This window comes from Onychostoma macrolepis, chromosome 22, assembly GCF_012432095.1.
Source record: "Onychostoma macrolepis isolate SWU-2019 chromosome 22, ASM1243209v1, whole genome shotgun sequence".
NCBI classification, from domain to species: domain Eukaryota; kingdom Metazoa; phylum Chordata; class Actinopteri; order Cypriniformes; family Cyprinidae; genus Onychostoma; species Onychostoma macrolepis.
Window position 1 is genome coordinate 19,105,129 of NC_081176.1, and position 16,018 is coordinate 19,121,146.

The window sequence follows — 16,018 nt, forward strand, 5'->3', positions numbered from 1 at the left end:
ACAGTGTATCACTCAATCAGTTTCAGGACTGTCTGATGTTGCATTACATATTAAGAGCCCTCCAAAAACTCATATTCTACCTGTTCTGCTTGTGATTTTTGACAGCTCTAAAAAGAACACTCCCTGTTTCCACAGACCAGTTTCAATTCAGATTGACAGTCCACTACCCCAGCCAGTTTCAAAACGATCTGACGTTGCATTACAAAATAAAAGCCCTCCAAATCTCATATTCTACCTGTTCTGCTTGTGATTTTTGACAGCTCTAAAAAAAACACTCCCTGTTTCCACAGACCAGTTTCAATTCAGATTAATAGTCCACTACCCCAGTGTGTCACTCAGCCAGTTTCAAGACAATCCGACGTTTCCCTCCAATAAAAGCCCTCCAAATCCAAATGCAACACCAGATCATCTTGAAACTGGCTGAGTGACACACTGGGGCAGTGGAATATTAATCTGAATTTAAACTGGTCTGTGGAAAAAGGGAGTTTCCTTTTTAGAGCCATCCAAAAAGACAAAACTGGTCATATATGAGATATTTTATTTTGTAATAGGAAATCAGTCAGTCCTGACAGTGGGCAAATGACATTCTGGAGTAGTGTACTGTTAATAAACAGGGAGTTTTCTTTTTATAACTATGTGAATTTACAGATAAATATGGTTCTATGCAAGTTCATGTAAGGCTTTTATTTGGTTATTTCTCATCAGACAGTTATTTTCATAGTATTTGGAAATTCTACATTTAATATTACCCAACATTTGAAGTCATTTTCATTTTATCAGACCATTTTTTAAACATTTGTATTATTTAAAATGTATTTATTCGTTCATTTACTCATTGACAGAGAAACTGGCTTAATAAATGAATGCCAGAGATCGGTTTTCCTTTCATTTGAGTTTCTACACGCTATTACTGCAAAGCATATGCGCGCAACACAAAATAACTTGGCGGCTAGAATGGCCGTGTTTTTCAAAGTGGAGGCTGGCCTGACAATTGTCTTGACTCAGTCACTGGCAGTGTAATATTTTGTTTGACTTCGTTAGCGGAGACAATTGTAAAGTATTGTTTACAACAGCAACATTGAACCACAATGTATGTAAAGGCACATCCAGTAATTTTCTGTGGATGACGGGGGAAAAAATAAAAAAAGGATGACTAACACGTTTTGCTTTAACATGCTCAATTTAATAACTCATATCCTTCTGTAATTTAACAACTATATTTTACAAAACATCCAAACTTTTTAGCATAGAAGTAAAGTAATATACTACAACAGAGCATCATACATGCAAGCATTCATTAGCACACAGTAAACAAAAACCATTAGTATTGTCAGCTTCCAAAAAAAAAAAAAAACTCCACCAGCAGCGATTTATAGGAAGTCGTACTCTACTCGATCAGCATCATCCAGATAGTCATCTGCAAAGTTGAGCATCTGCTGTAGAGCGGTGAGCAGCAGGACGTCACAGTTGAGCTCCAGCTCCAGCTCCTGACTGTAGTTCTTCACCGGTAACACACAAGACACCGGCACACCCAACCGAGAGCTCACCTCCTGAACCTGCAGACACAAAACATCTCACTCACTCGGAGTCCTGTAGCAACAGACCATGTGATCATGTGACCGCGTCTCACCTTTGACTTGATGTAGGAGCTGGCATAAAGGCTTTGAAGGTCCCTCTGCACCAGAGGACATGCTTCATCTACTTTGGTCATCAAGACCATCTGTGGAATGCCTACCAGATTGTATACCAATATGCAACATTTTACATTCATTAAGAAGATAGCTTTATCCAAAGCAACTTACAAATTGAAATTTTATTTCTCGGATTATAGATCAGTTGTAGTATAATGTTAGTTTACTTAGCAAGTTTACTCTTCGCCGTATGGAAGCAAGTTTTTCCTCTAGTTTGCTGGACATGAGGGAGATTTTGGTGGCGTCTATCACGTACACCACACAGTGGATCTTCTCCTGTAGAGATGCAGGTCTGTAGACCCTTTGCTCACTGGGTTGAAACGGTGCCATGGGGTTGAACTTAAATTCAGAGAAACGTCAAGAAGAACAGATATACGTTATACTAATCATCATACTCAAAGCCACTTTGGAGATACGTGAACCATCTTAATGCACTTACTTTATAGCGGTCTGGTATGTGACCTTGAAGAATGCTGCTGATGTCCTCAATATCCAGTCCTGCACCTGATTGCTCCTCGAGTCCCATGGTGTCACACAACACAAATGGCAACAGCCTTCCCTCATGATGGTCAACAACTGGATATGTACGAAACTAAAATAAATAATTGTTACAAACAAAGACAGGTCTTGACATCTCAAGAGAAAAAACACTTTTAAATCTGTACCTGTGTGGTGAGACTAGTGCCTGCAGATCCTGACATGGCTTTGCTGGTAATGCGCCCATGAAGATGGAGTTGATGGAGTTGAAGAAACTGGATTTTCCAGCACCTACAGGACCGATCATCAGGATCCGTACTCGACTCGCAGACGTCACCAGGGGTTTATGGTTCCTGATCAATCCCATGAGCTCTGCTCTTCGACTACGACAAAGAGCACAACAGGTGTGTGAGATCATCCTATCAAATCAGCAACAGTGGAGAAGGAAAACACCATTTAATTTGAAACATACTTAGCTGTCCACAGTACATTCCTCCATTGCTTGTTTACAGCACTGCTCTGAGGGACTGGCAATCGAAATTAATATGAATACAATGTATATTCGATCATATAATCAAGTGAATCATTTTCTTCTAAAGACTGACTTACTCTGCTTCACTTTGTAGACCTCACATTCAGTCAGCCGAGAGTCGTTCCCATACATTGTTGCCGTGTTAACAATGAATGCATTCCTCTGTGATTTAACACAACTGGTTGGTTGTTGTAGCAAAAGTATAGCTGTTGACCAAAGTTGGGCCCTCCAGCATCATCGAGACGTGCATAATGTCCACTGTTAACTTTGATGCACACAGGATCTTGCCTTGAAAGCTGAACAGGAAAGCTTCCCCATCTATAATGTGCTGCCCACGTCGAGCATAATCTACACTAGTGTATCCACCAAAGATGTAGCCTGAACTGTTGTAGGCTACAAGTAAAGTGGGACCCCGACGGTCACATCTCTGGTGGAAGGCAGAAGCTTTGTATCCATGAACTGAAGCTTTGTAGAGAAGAGACAGTTTCACATTCCCCAGCAAAGCACGGAGCCGCTTACTTTTCTCGTCTGGTAATTTACAAGTGATGGGAGCAACCATGGACCCTTGCGATCCAAATCCAAAAGAGTGATTCATCTTTAAAAGATAAAAATAAAATTATTATTAAATTCTGCCGACACCTTGTGGCGTGAATATGGATATCACTCACAAGTTTTCACTTACCGATGCCATCGTAAAATGCTCTTGGCTCAGTTAAGCATGCTAAATGTATTACATAAAAAATAATGGTCAAATAACGAGTTATAAGAATCATAAATACAGCGTGTTTGTCGGTCCATGTGAGATCAAAGGCGGTTCGCGTGAGGCGGTCGATCGATGTAAATATAAAACAGCTTTTATTAGGCCACATATGACTGGTATGAGTTTATCATCTCATATTGTAAAATATAGGTTATTTTAAAGTACATTTAAACGTTTAGGCTAATTAGGCGCAAATTACCCAGTGAGCGAGGTTTGAAATTGATTGCATTGCATTAAACGTTCTATGGTTGTCTACCACTTAAACTAAATATAATGTGAAATACTTTATATTTCTGTAATATTCATGTCGACTCTGTAGCTTACCTTTGACACTCCGTTTTCTCTGTGAAATAAATAATTAATGAACTCATAGTCATTATTCTCATCATCGATCACAGCTGTAACTCAGGAAGGTAGACAGTGGCCACCTAGTGGCTGCGTCCGAAATCTGAAAAATGCTGCCTTGGGATGCATTTCAAGGTGGGAACAAATTGACTATATTTGTCCGAATCCATAGCTTCACTTCTGGTCTCGAAGTCTGCCCGAAGTCCGTTTCGTGAAGTAACACCGTCTGCTTGATAAAGCAATGAGACACCAAGTGAGCCAGTGAGACCGTAATACAGAATTTAAGATTTAATTTGGAATGTTCAAATATATTTAATATATTCCTATATATAAAAATAATAAAAGTAATCATCTAGTCTTAGAAATGTGTATAATCAATTGTTAATTTTATTTTAATCTTGCACATTTTGAAAAACTTTCACACTTCAACACAATCAAAAAATGGCCCACTTAGCAAAATAAACATTTTTTATAATGGTTAACAGTTATTGAATTCTCCATGTTTTTTTCCCCCTGTTAATTCACAGTCCTAACACATCATTCTAGTATTACTATCACCAATAAACCTGATCATGGAGCAACAGTAAACAAGCAACTAAAAGCATGAAAATTATATAAGGACCTTATTTGCATTTTCTTCAATGGATTTGCTATGGCTATTAAAAACTAGAACAGGCAAACAGAAGTTAATAACAATCTTTTAACTTAAAATGTCTTATTGTGCTGATCAAGAGGTAAACGTCCCAAACTATAATAAACAGCACTTTATTTGGGCTTGTCCTCCATGGGACAAACATCATCCAGATAGTCGTCTGCAAAGTTGAGCATCTGCTGTAGAGCGGAGAGAAGCAGGATGTCACAGTTGAGATCCAGCTCCAGCTCCTGACTGTAGTTCTTCACCAGTAACACACAAGACACCGCACACCCAACCGAGAGCTCACCTCCTGAACCTGCAGACACAAAACAACATCTCACTCACTCTGATGCCTTGTCCAAATAACCACACTTGTGGTCTAGGCCACTTGAGAGCATGTGTGCACGTCAGGAAGTAAGTGCACAAGACTGTCCCAGGTCTTAAAACACCAAAGCGCAGTGCCCTTAACGCACATTAAATCCACACTCGACATCCACACTCTGGAGCGCTATTCGAGGCTTAGTGTATCCCATCATGTATCATGTTCTGAAATAAATCGTGAGACTTTTGGCAAGATCTCGCGAGAGGTCACTGAAACCTTTCCAATGCAAGTCAAATATTAATATAGTAATTAGATATTATATAGAATTTGGTAGAACAACAAAGCGTTGCATGTTTTATTGGTGCAAAGATGAGTAGTGGCGATATTTATTTTGTACATTCATAACTGCTTTTTATCACTTAATTAGAAGCACCACAAATTAGTCTCATGTTATAGGGACTACTGAACAGACATGTAGAAGCTATTTTAAAATGCAAATTATTTATCATTAAAATAAAAATAAAGCTATGTAAACACTTGCATTTTTACAACACTATAAGTGTGTCCCATCAGGTAATGAAAAGTTCAACATACACTTGTGGTCTTCGTCCTCACTTGAACACTTGGGCCAAATACAGGAAATACGTCATATAAGTAGTCAAGTGGTCAAATGCAAAGACCGCAAGTGTGGGTATTTGGACAATGAACGAGTCCTGCAGGAACAGAGCATGTGATCGCGTCTCACCTTCATCTTGATGTAGGAGCTGGCATAAAGGCTTTGAAGGTCCCTCTGCACCAGAGGACATGCTTCATCTACTTTGGTCATCAAGACCATCTGTGGAATGCCTACCAGATTGTATACCAATATGCAACATTTTACATTCATTAAGAAGATAGCTTTATCCAAAGCAACTTACAAATTGAAATTTTATTTCTCGGATTATAGATCAGTTGTAGTATAATGTTAGTTTACTTAGCAAGTTTACTCTTCGCCGTATGGAAGCAAGTTTTTCCTCTAGTTTGCTGGACATGAGGGAGATTTTGGTGGCGTCTATCACGTACACCACACAGTGGATCTTCTCCTGTAGAGATGCAGGTCTGTAGACCCTTTGCTCACTGGGTTGAAACGGTGCCATGGGGTTGAACTTAAATTCAGAGAAACGTCAAGAAGAACAGATATACGTTATACTAATCATCATACTCAAAGCCACTTTGGAGATACGTGAACCATCTTAATGCACTTACTTTATAGCGGTCTGGTATGTGACCTTGAAGAATGCTGCTGATGTCCTCAATATCCAGTCCTGCACCTGATTGCTCCTCGAGTCCCATGGTGTCACACAACACAAATGGCAACAGCCTTCCCTCATGATGGTCAACAACTGGATATGTACGAAACTAAAATAAATAATTGTTACAAACAAAGACAGGTCTTGACATCTCAAGAGAAAAAACACTTTTAAATCTGTACCTGTGTGGTGAGACTAGTGCCTGCAGATCCTGACATGGCTTTGCTGGTAATGCGGCCCATGAAGATGGAGTTGATGGAGTTGAAGAAACTGGATTTTCCAGCACCTACAGGACCGATCATCAGGATCCGTACTCGACTGCAGACGTCACCAGGGGTTTATGGTTCCTGATCAATCCCATGAGCTCTGCTCTTCGACTACGACAAAGAGCACAACAGGTGTGTGAGATCATCCTATCAAATCAGCAACAGTGGAGAAGGAAAACACCATTTAATTTGAAACATACTTAGCTGTCCACAGTACATTCCTCCATTGCTTGTTTACAGCACTGCTCTGAGGGACTGGCAATCGAAATTAATATGAATACAATGTATATTCGATCATATAATCAAGTGAATCATTTTCTTCTAAAGACTGACTTACTCTGCTTCACTTTGTAGACCTCACATTCAGTCAGCCGAGTCGTTCCCATACATTGTTGCCGTGTTAACAATGAATGCATTCCTCTGTGATTTAACACAACTGGTTGGTTGTTGTAGCAAAAGTATAGCTGTTGACCAAAGTTGGGCCCTCCAGCATCATCGAGACGTGCATAATGTCCACTGTTAACTTTGATGCACACAGGGATCTTGCCTTGAAAGCTGAACAGGAAAGCTTCCCCATCTATAATGTGCTGCCCACGTCGAGCATAATCTACACTAGTGTATCCACCAAAGATGTAGCCTGAACTGTTGTAGGCTACAAGTAAAGTGGGACCCCGACGGTCACATCTCTGGTGGAAGGCAGAAGCTTTGTATCCATGAACTGAAGCTTTGTAGAGAAGAGACAGTTTCACATTCCCCAGCAAAGCACGGAGCCGCTTACTTTTCTCGTCTGGTAATTTACAAGTGATGGGAGCAACCATGGACCCTTGCGATCCAAATCCAAAAGAGTGATTCATCTTTAAAAGATAAAAATAAAATTATTATTAAATTCTGCCGACACCTTGTGGCGTGAATATGGATATCACTCACAAGTTTTCACTTACCGATGCCATCGTAAAATGCTCTTGGCTCAGTTAAGCATGCTAAATGTATTACATAAAAAATAATGGTCAAATAACGAGTTATAAGAATCATAAATACAGCGTGTTTGTCGGTCCATGTGAGATCAAAGGCGGTTCGCGTGAGGCGGTCGATCGATGTAAATATAAAACAGCTTTTATTAGGCCACATATGACTGGTATGAGTTTATCATCTCATATTGTAAAATATAGGTTATTTTAAAGTACATTTAAACGTTTAGGCTAATTAGGCGCAAATTACCCAGTGAGCGAGGTTTGAAATTGATTGCATTGCATTAAACGTTCTATGGTTGTCTACCACTTAAACTAAATATAATGTGAAATACTTTATATTTCTGTAATATTCATGTCGACTCTGTAGCTTACCTTTGACACTCCGTTTTCTCTGTGAAATAAATAATTAATGAACTCATAGTCATTATTCTCATCATCGATCACAGCTGTAACTCAGGAAGGTAGACAGTGGCCACCTAGTGGCTGCGTCCGAAATCTGAAAAATGCTGCCTTGGGATGCATTTCAAGGTGGGAACAAATTGACTATATTTGTCCGAATCCATAGCTTCACTTCTGGTCTCGGAAGTCTGCCCGAAGTCCGTTTCGTGAAGTAACACCGTCTGCTTGATAAAGCAATGAGACACCAAGTGAGCCAGTGAGACCGTAATACAGAATTTAAGATTTAATTTGGAATGTTCAAATATATTTAATATATTCCTATATATAAAAATAATAAAAGTAATCATCTAGTCTTAGAAATGTGTATAATCAATTGTTAATTTTTATTTTAATCTTGCACATTTTGAAAAACTTTCACACTTCAACACAATCAAAAAATGGCCCACTTAGCAAAATAAACATTTTTTATAATGGTTAACAGTTATTGAATTCTCCATGTTTTTTTCCCCCTGTTAATTCACAGTCCTAACACATCATTCTAGTATTACTATCACCAATAAACCTGATCATGGAGCAACAGTAAACAAGCAACTAAAAGCATGAAAATTATATAAGGACCTTATTTGCATTTTCTTCAATGGATTTGCTATGGCTATTAAAAACTAGAACAGGCAAACAGAAGTTAATAACAATCTTTTAACTTAAAATGTCTTATTGTGCTGATCAAGAGGTAAACGTCCCAAACTATAATAAACAGCACTTTATTTGGGCTTGTCCTCCATGGGACAAACATCATCCAGATAGTCGTCTGCAAAGTTGAGCATCTGCTGTAGAGCGGAGAGAAGCAGGATGTCACAGTTGAGATCCAGCTCCAGCTCCTGACTGTAGTTCTTCACCAGTAACACACAAGACACCGCACACCCAACCGAGAGCTCACCTCCTGAACCTGCAGACACAAAACAACATCTCACTCACTCTGATGCCTTGTCCAAATAACCACACTTGTGGTCTAGGCCACTTGAGAGCATGTGTGCACGTCAGGAAGTAAGTGCACAAGACTGTCCCAGGTCTTAAAAACACCAAAGCGCAGTGCCCTTAACGCACATTAAATCCACACTCGACATCCACACTCTGGAGCGCTATTCGAGGCTTAGTGTATCCCATCATGTATCATGTTCTGGAAATAAATCGTGAGACTTTTTGGCAAGATCTCGCGAGAGGTCACTGAAACCTTTCCAATGCAAGTCAAATATTAATATAGTAATTAGATATTATATAGAATTTGGTAGAACAACAAAGCGTTGCATGTTTTATTGGTGCAAAGATGAGTAGTGGCGATATTTATTTTGTACATTCATAACTGCTTTTTATCACTTAATTAGAAGCACCACAAATTAGTCTCATGTTATAGGGACTACTGAACAGACATGTAGAAGCTATTTTAAAATGCAAATTATTTATCATTAAAATAAAAATAAAGCTATGTAAACACTTGCATTTTTACAACACTATAAGTGTGTCCCATCAGGTAATGAAAAGTTCAACATACACTTGTGGTCTTCGTCCTCACTTGAACACTTGGGCCAAATACAGGAAATACGTCATATAAGTAGTCAAGTGGTCAAATGCAAAGACCGCAAGTGTGGGTATTTGGACAATGAACGAGTCCTGCAGGAACAGAGCATGTGATCGCGTCTCACCTTCATCTTGATGTAGGAGCTGGCATAAAGGCTTTGAAGGTCCCTCTGCACCAGAGGACATGCTTCATCTACTTTGGTCATCAAGACCATCTGTGGAATGCCTACCAGATTGTATACCAATATGCAACATTTTACATTCATTAAGAAGATAGCTTTATCCAAAGCAACTTACAAATTGAAATTTTATTTCTCGGATTATAGATCAGTTGTAGTATAATGTTAGTTTACTTAGCAAGTTTACTCTTCGCCGTATGGAAGCAAGTTTTCCTCTAGTTTGCTGGACATGAGGGAGATTTTGGTGGCGTCTATCACGTACACCACACAGTGGATCTTCTCCTGTAGAGATGCAGGTCTGTAGACCCTTTGCTCACTGGGTTGAAACGGTGCCATGGGGTTGAACTTAAATTCAGAGAAACGTCAAGAAGAACAGATATACGTTATACTAATCATCATACTCAAAGCCACTTTGGAGATACGTGAACCATCTTAATGCACTTACTTTATAGCGGTCTGGTATGTGACCTTGAAGAATGCTGCTGATGTCCTCAATATCCAGTCCTGCACCTGATTGCTCCTCGAGTCCCATGGTGTCACACAACACAAATGGCAACAGCCTTCCCTCATGATGGTCAACAACTGGATATGTACGAAACTAAAATAAATAATTGTTACAAACAAAGACAGGTCTTGACATCTCAAGAGAAAAAACACTTTTAAATCTGTACCTGTGTGGTGAGACTAGTGCCTGCAGATCCTGACATGGCTTTGCTGGTAATGCGGCCCATGAAGATGGAGTTGATGGAGTTGAAGAAACTGGATTTTCCAGCACCTACAGGACCGATCATCAGGATCCGTACTCGACTCGCAGACGTCACCAGGGGTTTATGGTTCCTGATCAATCCCATGAGCTCTGCTCTTCGACTACGACAAAGAGCACAACAGGTGTGTGAGATCATCCTATCAAATCAGCAACAGTGGAGAAGGAAAACACCATTTAATTTGAAACATACTTAGCTGTCCACAGTACATTCCTCCATTGCTTGTTTACAGCACTGCTCTGAGGGACTGGCAATCGAAATTAATATGAATACAATGTATATTCGATCATATAATCAAGTGAATCATTTTCTTCTAAAGACTGACTTACTCTGCTTCACTTTGTAGACCTCACATTCAGTCAGCCGAGAGTCGTTCCCATACATTGTTGCCGTGTTAACAATGAATGCATTCCCTCTGTGATTTAACACAACTGGTTGGTTGTTGTAGCAAAAGTATAGCTGTTGACCAAAGTTGGGCCCTCCAGCATCATCGAGACGTGCATAATGTCCACTGTTAACTTTGATGCACACAGGGATCTTGCCTTGAAAGCTGAACAGGAAAGCTTCCCCATCTATAATGTGCTGCCCACGTCGAGCATAATCTACACTAGTGTATCCACCAAAGATGTAGCCTGAACTGTTGTAGGCTACAAGTAAAGTGGGACCCCGACGGTCACATCTCTGGTGGAAGGCAGAAGCTTTGTATCCATGAACTGAAGCTTTGTAGAGAAGAGACAGTTTCACATTCCCCAGCAAAGCACGGAGCCGCTTACTTTTCTCGTCTGGTAATTTACAAGTGATGGGAGCAACCATGGACCCTTGCGATCCAAATCCAAAAGAGTGATTCATCTTTAAAAGATAAAAATAAAATTATTATTAAATTCTGCCGACACCTTGTGGCGTGAATATGGATATCACTCACAAGTTTTCACTTACCGATGCCATCGTAAAATGCTCTTGGCTCAGTTAAGCATGCTAAATGTATTACATAAAAAATAATGGTCAAATAACGAGTTATAAGAATCATAAATACAGCGTGTTTGTCGGTCCATGTGAGATCAAAGGCGGTTCGCGTGAGGCGGTCGATCGATGTAAATATAAAACAGCTTTTATTAGGCCACATATGACTGGTATGAGTTTATCATCTCATATTGTAAAATATAGGTTATTTTAAAGTACATTTAAACGTTTAGGCTAATTAGGCGCAAATTACCCAGTGAGCGAGGTTTGAAATTGATTGCATTGCATTAAACGTTCTATGGTTGTCTACCACTTAAACTAAATATAATGTGAAATACTTTATATTTCTGTAATATTCATGTCGACTCTGTAGCTTACCTTTGACACTCCGTTTTCTCTGTGAAATAAATAATTAATGAACTCATAGTCATTATTCTCATCATCGATCACAGCTGTAACTCAGGAAGGTAGACAGTGGCCACCTAGTGGCTGCGTCCGAAATCTGAAAAATGCTGCCTTGGGATGCATTTCAAGGTGGGAACAAATTGACTATATTTGTCCGAATCCATAGCTTCACTTCTGGTCTCGGAAGTCTGCCCGAAGTCCGTTTCGTGAAGTAACACCGTCTGCTTGATAAAGCAATGAGACACCAAGTGAGCCAGTGAGACCGTAATACAGAATTTAAGATTTAATTTGGAATGTTCAAATATATTTAATATATTCCTATATATAAAAATAATAAAAGTAATCATCTAGTCTTAGAAATGTGTATAATCAATTGTTAATTTTATTTTAATCTTGCACATTTTGAAAAACTTTCACACTTCAACACAATCAAAAATGGCCCACTTAGCAAAATAAACATTTTTATAATGGTTAACAGTTATTGAATTCTCCATGTTTTTCCCCTGTTAATTCACAGTCCTAACACATCATTCTAGTATTACTATCACCAATAAACCTGATCATGGAGCAACAGTAAACAAGCAACTAAAAGCATGAAAATTATATAAGGACCTTATTTGCATTTTCTTCAATGGATTTGCTATGGCTATTAAAAACTAGAACAGGCAAACAGAAGTTAATAACAATCTTTTAACTTAAAATGTCTTATTGTGCTGATCAAGAGGTAAACGTCCCAAACTATAATAAACAGCACTTTATTTGGGCTTGTCCTCCATGGGACAAACATCATCCAGATAGTCGTCTGCAAAGTTGAGCATCTGCTGTAGAGCGGAGAGAAGCAGGATGTCACAGTTGAGATCCAGCTCCAGCTCCTGACTGTAGTTCTTCACCAGTAACACACAAGACACCGGCACACCCAACCGAGAGCTCACCTCCTGAACCTGCAGACACAAAACAACATCTCACTCACTCTGATGCCTTGTCCAAATAACCACACTTGTGGTCTAGGCCACTTGAGAGCATGTGTGCACGTCAGGAAGTAAGTGCACAAGACTGTCCCAGGTCTTAAAAACACCAAAGCGCAGTGCCCTTAACGCACATTAAATCCACACTCGACATCCACACTCTGGAGCGCTATTCGAGGCTTAGTGTATCCCATCATGTATCATGTTCTGGAAATAAATCGTGAGACTTTTTGGCAAGATCTCGCGAGAGGTCACTGAAACCTTTCCAATGCAAGTCAAATATTAATATAGTAATTAGATATTATATAGAATTTGGTAGAACAACAAAGCGTTGCATGTTTTATTGGTGCAAAGATGAGTAGTGGCGATATTTATTTTGTACATTCATAACTGCTTTTTATCACTTAATTAGAAGCACCACAAATTAGTCTCATGTTATAGGGACTACTGAACAGACATGTAGAAGCTATTTTAAAATGCAAATTATTTATCATTAAAATAAAAATAAAGCTATGTAAACACTTGCATTTTTACAACACTATAAGTGTGTCCCATCAGGTAATGAAAAGTTCAACATACACTTGTGGTCTTCGTCCTCACTTGAACACTTGGGCCAAATACAGGAAATACGTCATATAAGTAGTCAAGTGGTCAAATGCAAAGACCGCAAGTGTGGGTATTTGGACAATGAACGAGTCCTGCAGGAACAGAGCATGTGATCGCGTCTCACCTTCATCTTGATGTAGGAGCTGGCATAAAGGCTTTGAAGGTCCCTCTGCACCAGAGGACATGCTTCATCTACTTTGGTCATCAAGACCATCTGTGGAATGCCTACCAGATTGTATACCAATATGCAACATTTTACATTCATTAAGAAGATAGCTTTATCCAAAGCAACTTACAAATTGAAATTTTATTTCTCGGATTATAGATCAGTTGTAGTATAATGTTAGTTTACTTAGCAAGTTTACTCTTCGCCGTATGGAAGCAAGTTTTTCCTCTAGTTTGCTGGACATGAGGGAGATTTTGGTGGCGTCTATCACGTACACCACACAGTGGATCTTCTCCTGTAGAGATGCAGGTCTGTAGACCCTTTGCTCACTGGGTTGAAACGGTGCCATGGGGTTGAACTTAAATTCAGAGAAACGTCAAGAAGAACAGATATACGTTATACTAATCATCATACTCAAAGCCACTTTGGAGATACGTGAACCATCTTAATGCACTTACTTTATAGCGGTCTGGTATGTGACCTTGAAGAATGCTGCTGATGTCCTCAATATCCAGTCCTGCACCTGATTGCTCCTCGAGTCCCATGGTGTCACACAACACAAATGGCAACAGCCTTCCCTCATGATGGTCAACAACTGGATATGTACGAAACTAAAATAAATAATTGTTACAAACAAAGACAGGTCTTGACATCTCAAGAGAAAAAACACTTTTAAATCTGTACCTGTGTGGTGAGACTAGTGCCTGCAGATCCTGACATGGCTTTGCTGGTAATGCGCCCATGAAGATGGAGTTGATGGAGTTGAAGAAACTGGATTTTCCAGCACCTACAGGACCGATCATCAGGATCCGGACTCGACTGCAGACGTCACCAGGGGTTTATGGTTCCTGATCAATCCCATGAGCTCTGCTCTTCGACTACGACAAAGAGCACAACAGGTGTGTGAGATCATCCTATCAAATCAGCAACAGTGGAGAAGGAAAACACCATTTAATTTGAAACATACTTAGCTGTCCACAGTACATTCCTCCATTGCTTGTTTACAGCACTGCTCTGAGGGACTGGCAATTGAAATTAATATGAATACAATCTATATTCGATCATATAATCAAGTGAATCATTTTCTTCTAAAGACTGACTTACTCTGCTTCACTTTGTAGACCTCACATTCAGTCAGCTGAGTGTCGTTCCCATACATTGTTGCCGTGTTAACAATGAATGCATTCCCTCTGTGATTTAACACAACTGGTTGGTTGTTGTAGCAAAAGTATAGCTGTTGACCAAAGTTGGGCCCTCCAGCATCATCGAGACGTGCATAATGTCCACTGTTAATTTTGATGCACACAGGGATCTTGCCTTGAAAGCTGAACAGGAAAGCTTCCCCATCTATAATGTGCTGCCCACGTCGAGCATAATCTACACTAGTGTATCCACCAAAGATGTAGCCTGAACTGTTGTAGGCTACAAGTAAAGTGGGACCCCGACGGTCACATCTCTGGTGGAAGGCAGAAGCTTTGTATCCATGAACTGAAGCTTTGTAGAGAAGAGACAGTTTCACATTCCCCAGCAAAGCACGGAGCCGCTTACTTTTCTCGTCTGGTAATTTACAAGTGATGGGAGCAACCATGGACCCTTGCGATCCAAATCCAAAAGAGTGATACATCTTAAGATAAAAATAAAATAATTATTAAATTGTGCCGACACCTCCCTGCTGAAAAAAATAATAGAACCCTGCCCAAAACACAATAGAAAATGTAATGGTTTTAATGGGAATTGTATTGGTTTTAATGTAAACTATAATGGTGTCTACTGGTATGTGATGGATTCTTTTGGTGGGATGTTAAATCCTATTGGAAAAATGCCCAAAACACACTACAAAAAGGAATTTTGTAATGGTTTTACTGGAAAAAGCTAATGGTTTATAATGGTATTTTAATGGAAACCACTGGAATTTCTGTGATGGTTTCTATTGTTGTTGTTTTTTAGCAGGGCTTGTGGCGTGAATATGGATATCACTCACAAGTTTTCACTTACCGATGCCATCGTAAAATGCTCTTGGCTCAGTTAACCATGCTAAATGTATTCCATAAAAATAAGGGTCAAATAACGAGTTATAAGAAGCATACCGTCTGTCCATGTGATATCAACATGGCGGTTAGCGTGAGGCGGCCCGCTCTTTGTAAATATATATAACAGCTTTTATTAGGCCATATATGACTGGTATGAGTTTACCATCTCATATAGTAAAATATGGGTTATTTTAAAGTTCATTTGTGTAAAACGTTTAGGCTAATTAGGTCAAAAAAAATTACCCAGTGAGCGATGAAAGAATTTTGACATTTTAAATTGATTGCATTATTGCGTGTAATTTACACGCTCTTACATGGTGGTCAACCACTTAGGCCTACGTTAAAAAAAATGTGAAATACTTTTATATTTCTGTCGACTCTGTAGCTTACCTTTCACAGTCCCGTTTCTCTGTCAAAGAAATATAATGAATGCACTCTCGTCTGTAAGGAAGGTACAGTGGCCACCTAGTGGATGCGACCGAAATCTGAAAAATGCTGCCTTGGCATGCATTTCAAAGTAGGAAGGAATCAAGGCAAATCTAAATCCAATTTTAGCTTCACCTCCTGTCTGAATTCTGAAACGCTGCCTTATGAATCAAGTCAGCTGCCAAAATGTCGGCGGTTACAGTATTTACTACATTTGTCAATGTATTTTTTCCAACTTAATTATTCCGTTCTGTGA

The 16,018-nt window shown here is 39.4% G+C and overlaps 4 pseudogenes; all 4 read right to left on the bottom strand.

Annotated features, from left to right (window-relative positions):
- Window positions 1-966: 966 nt before the first annotated feature.
- On the bottom strand, window positions 967-3,774 carry LOC131530566 (interferon-induced protein 44-like; annotated as a pseudogene).
- Window positions 3,775-4,206: 432 nt separating this feature from the next.
- Window positions 4,207-7,649, bottom strand: LOC131530565 (interferon-induced protein 44-like; annotated as a pseudogene).
- Window positions 7,650-8,038: 389 nt separating this feature from the next.
- Window positions 8,039-11,532, bottom strand: LOC131530564 (interferon-induced protein 44-like; annotated as a pseudogene).
- A 542-nt stretch (window positions 11,533-12,074) lies between these two features.
- LOC131530741 (interferon-induced protein 44-like) lies at window positions 12,075-15,451 on the bottom strand (annotated as a pseudogene).
- Window positions 15,452-16,018: the final 567 nt, after the last annotated feature.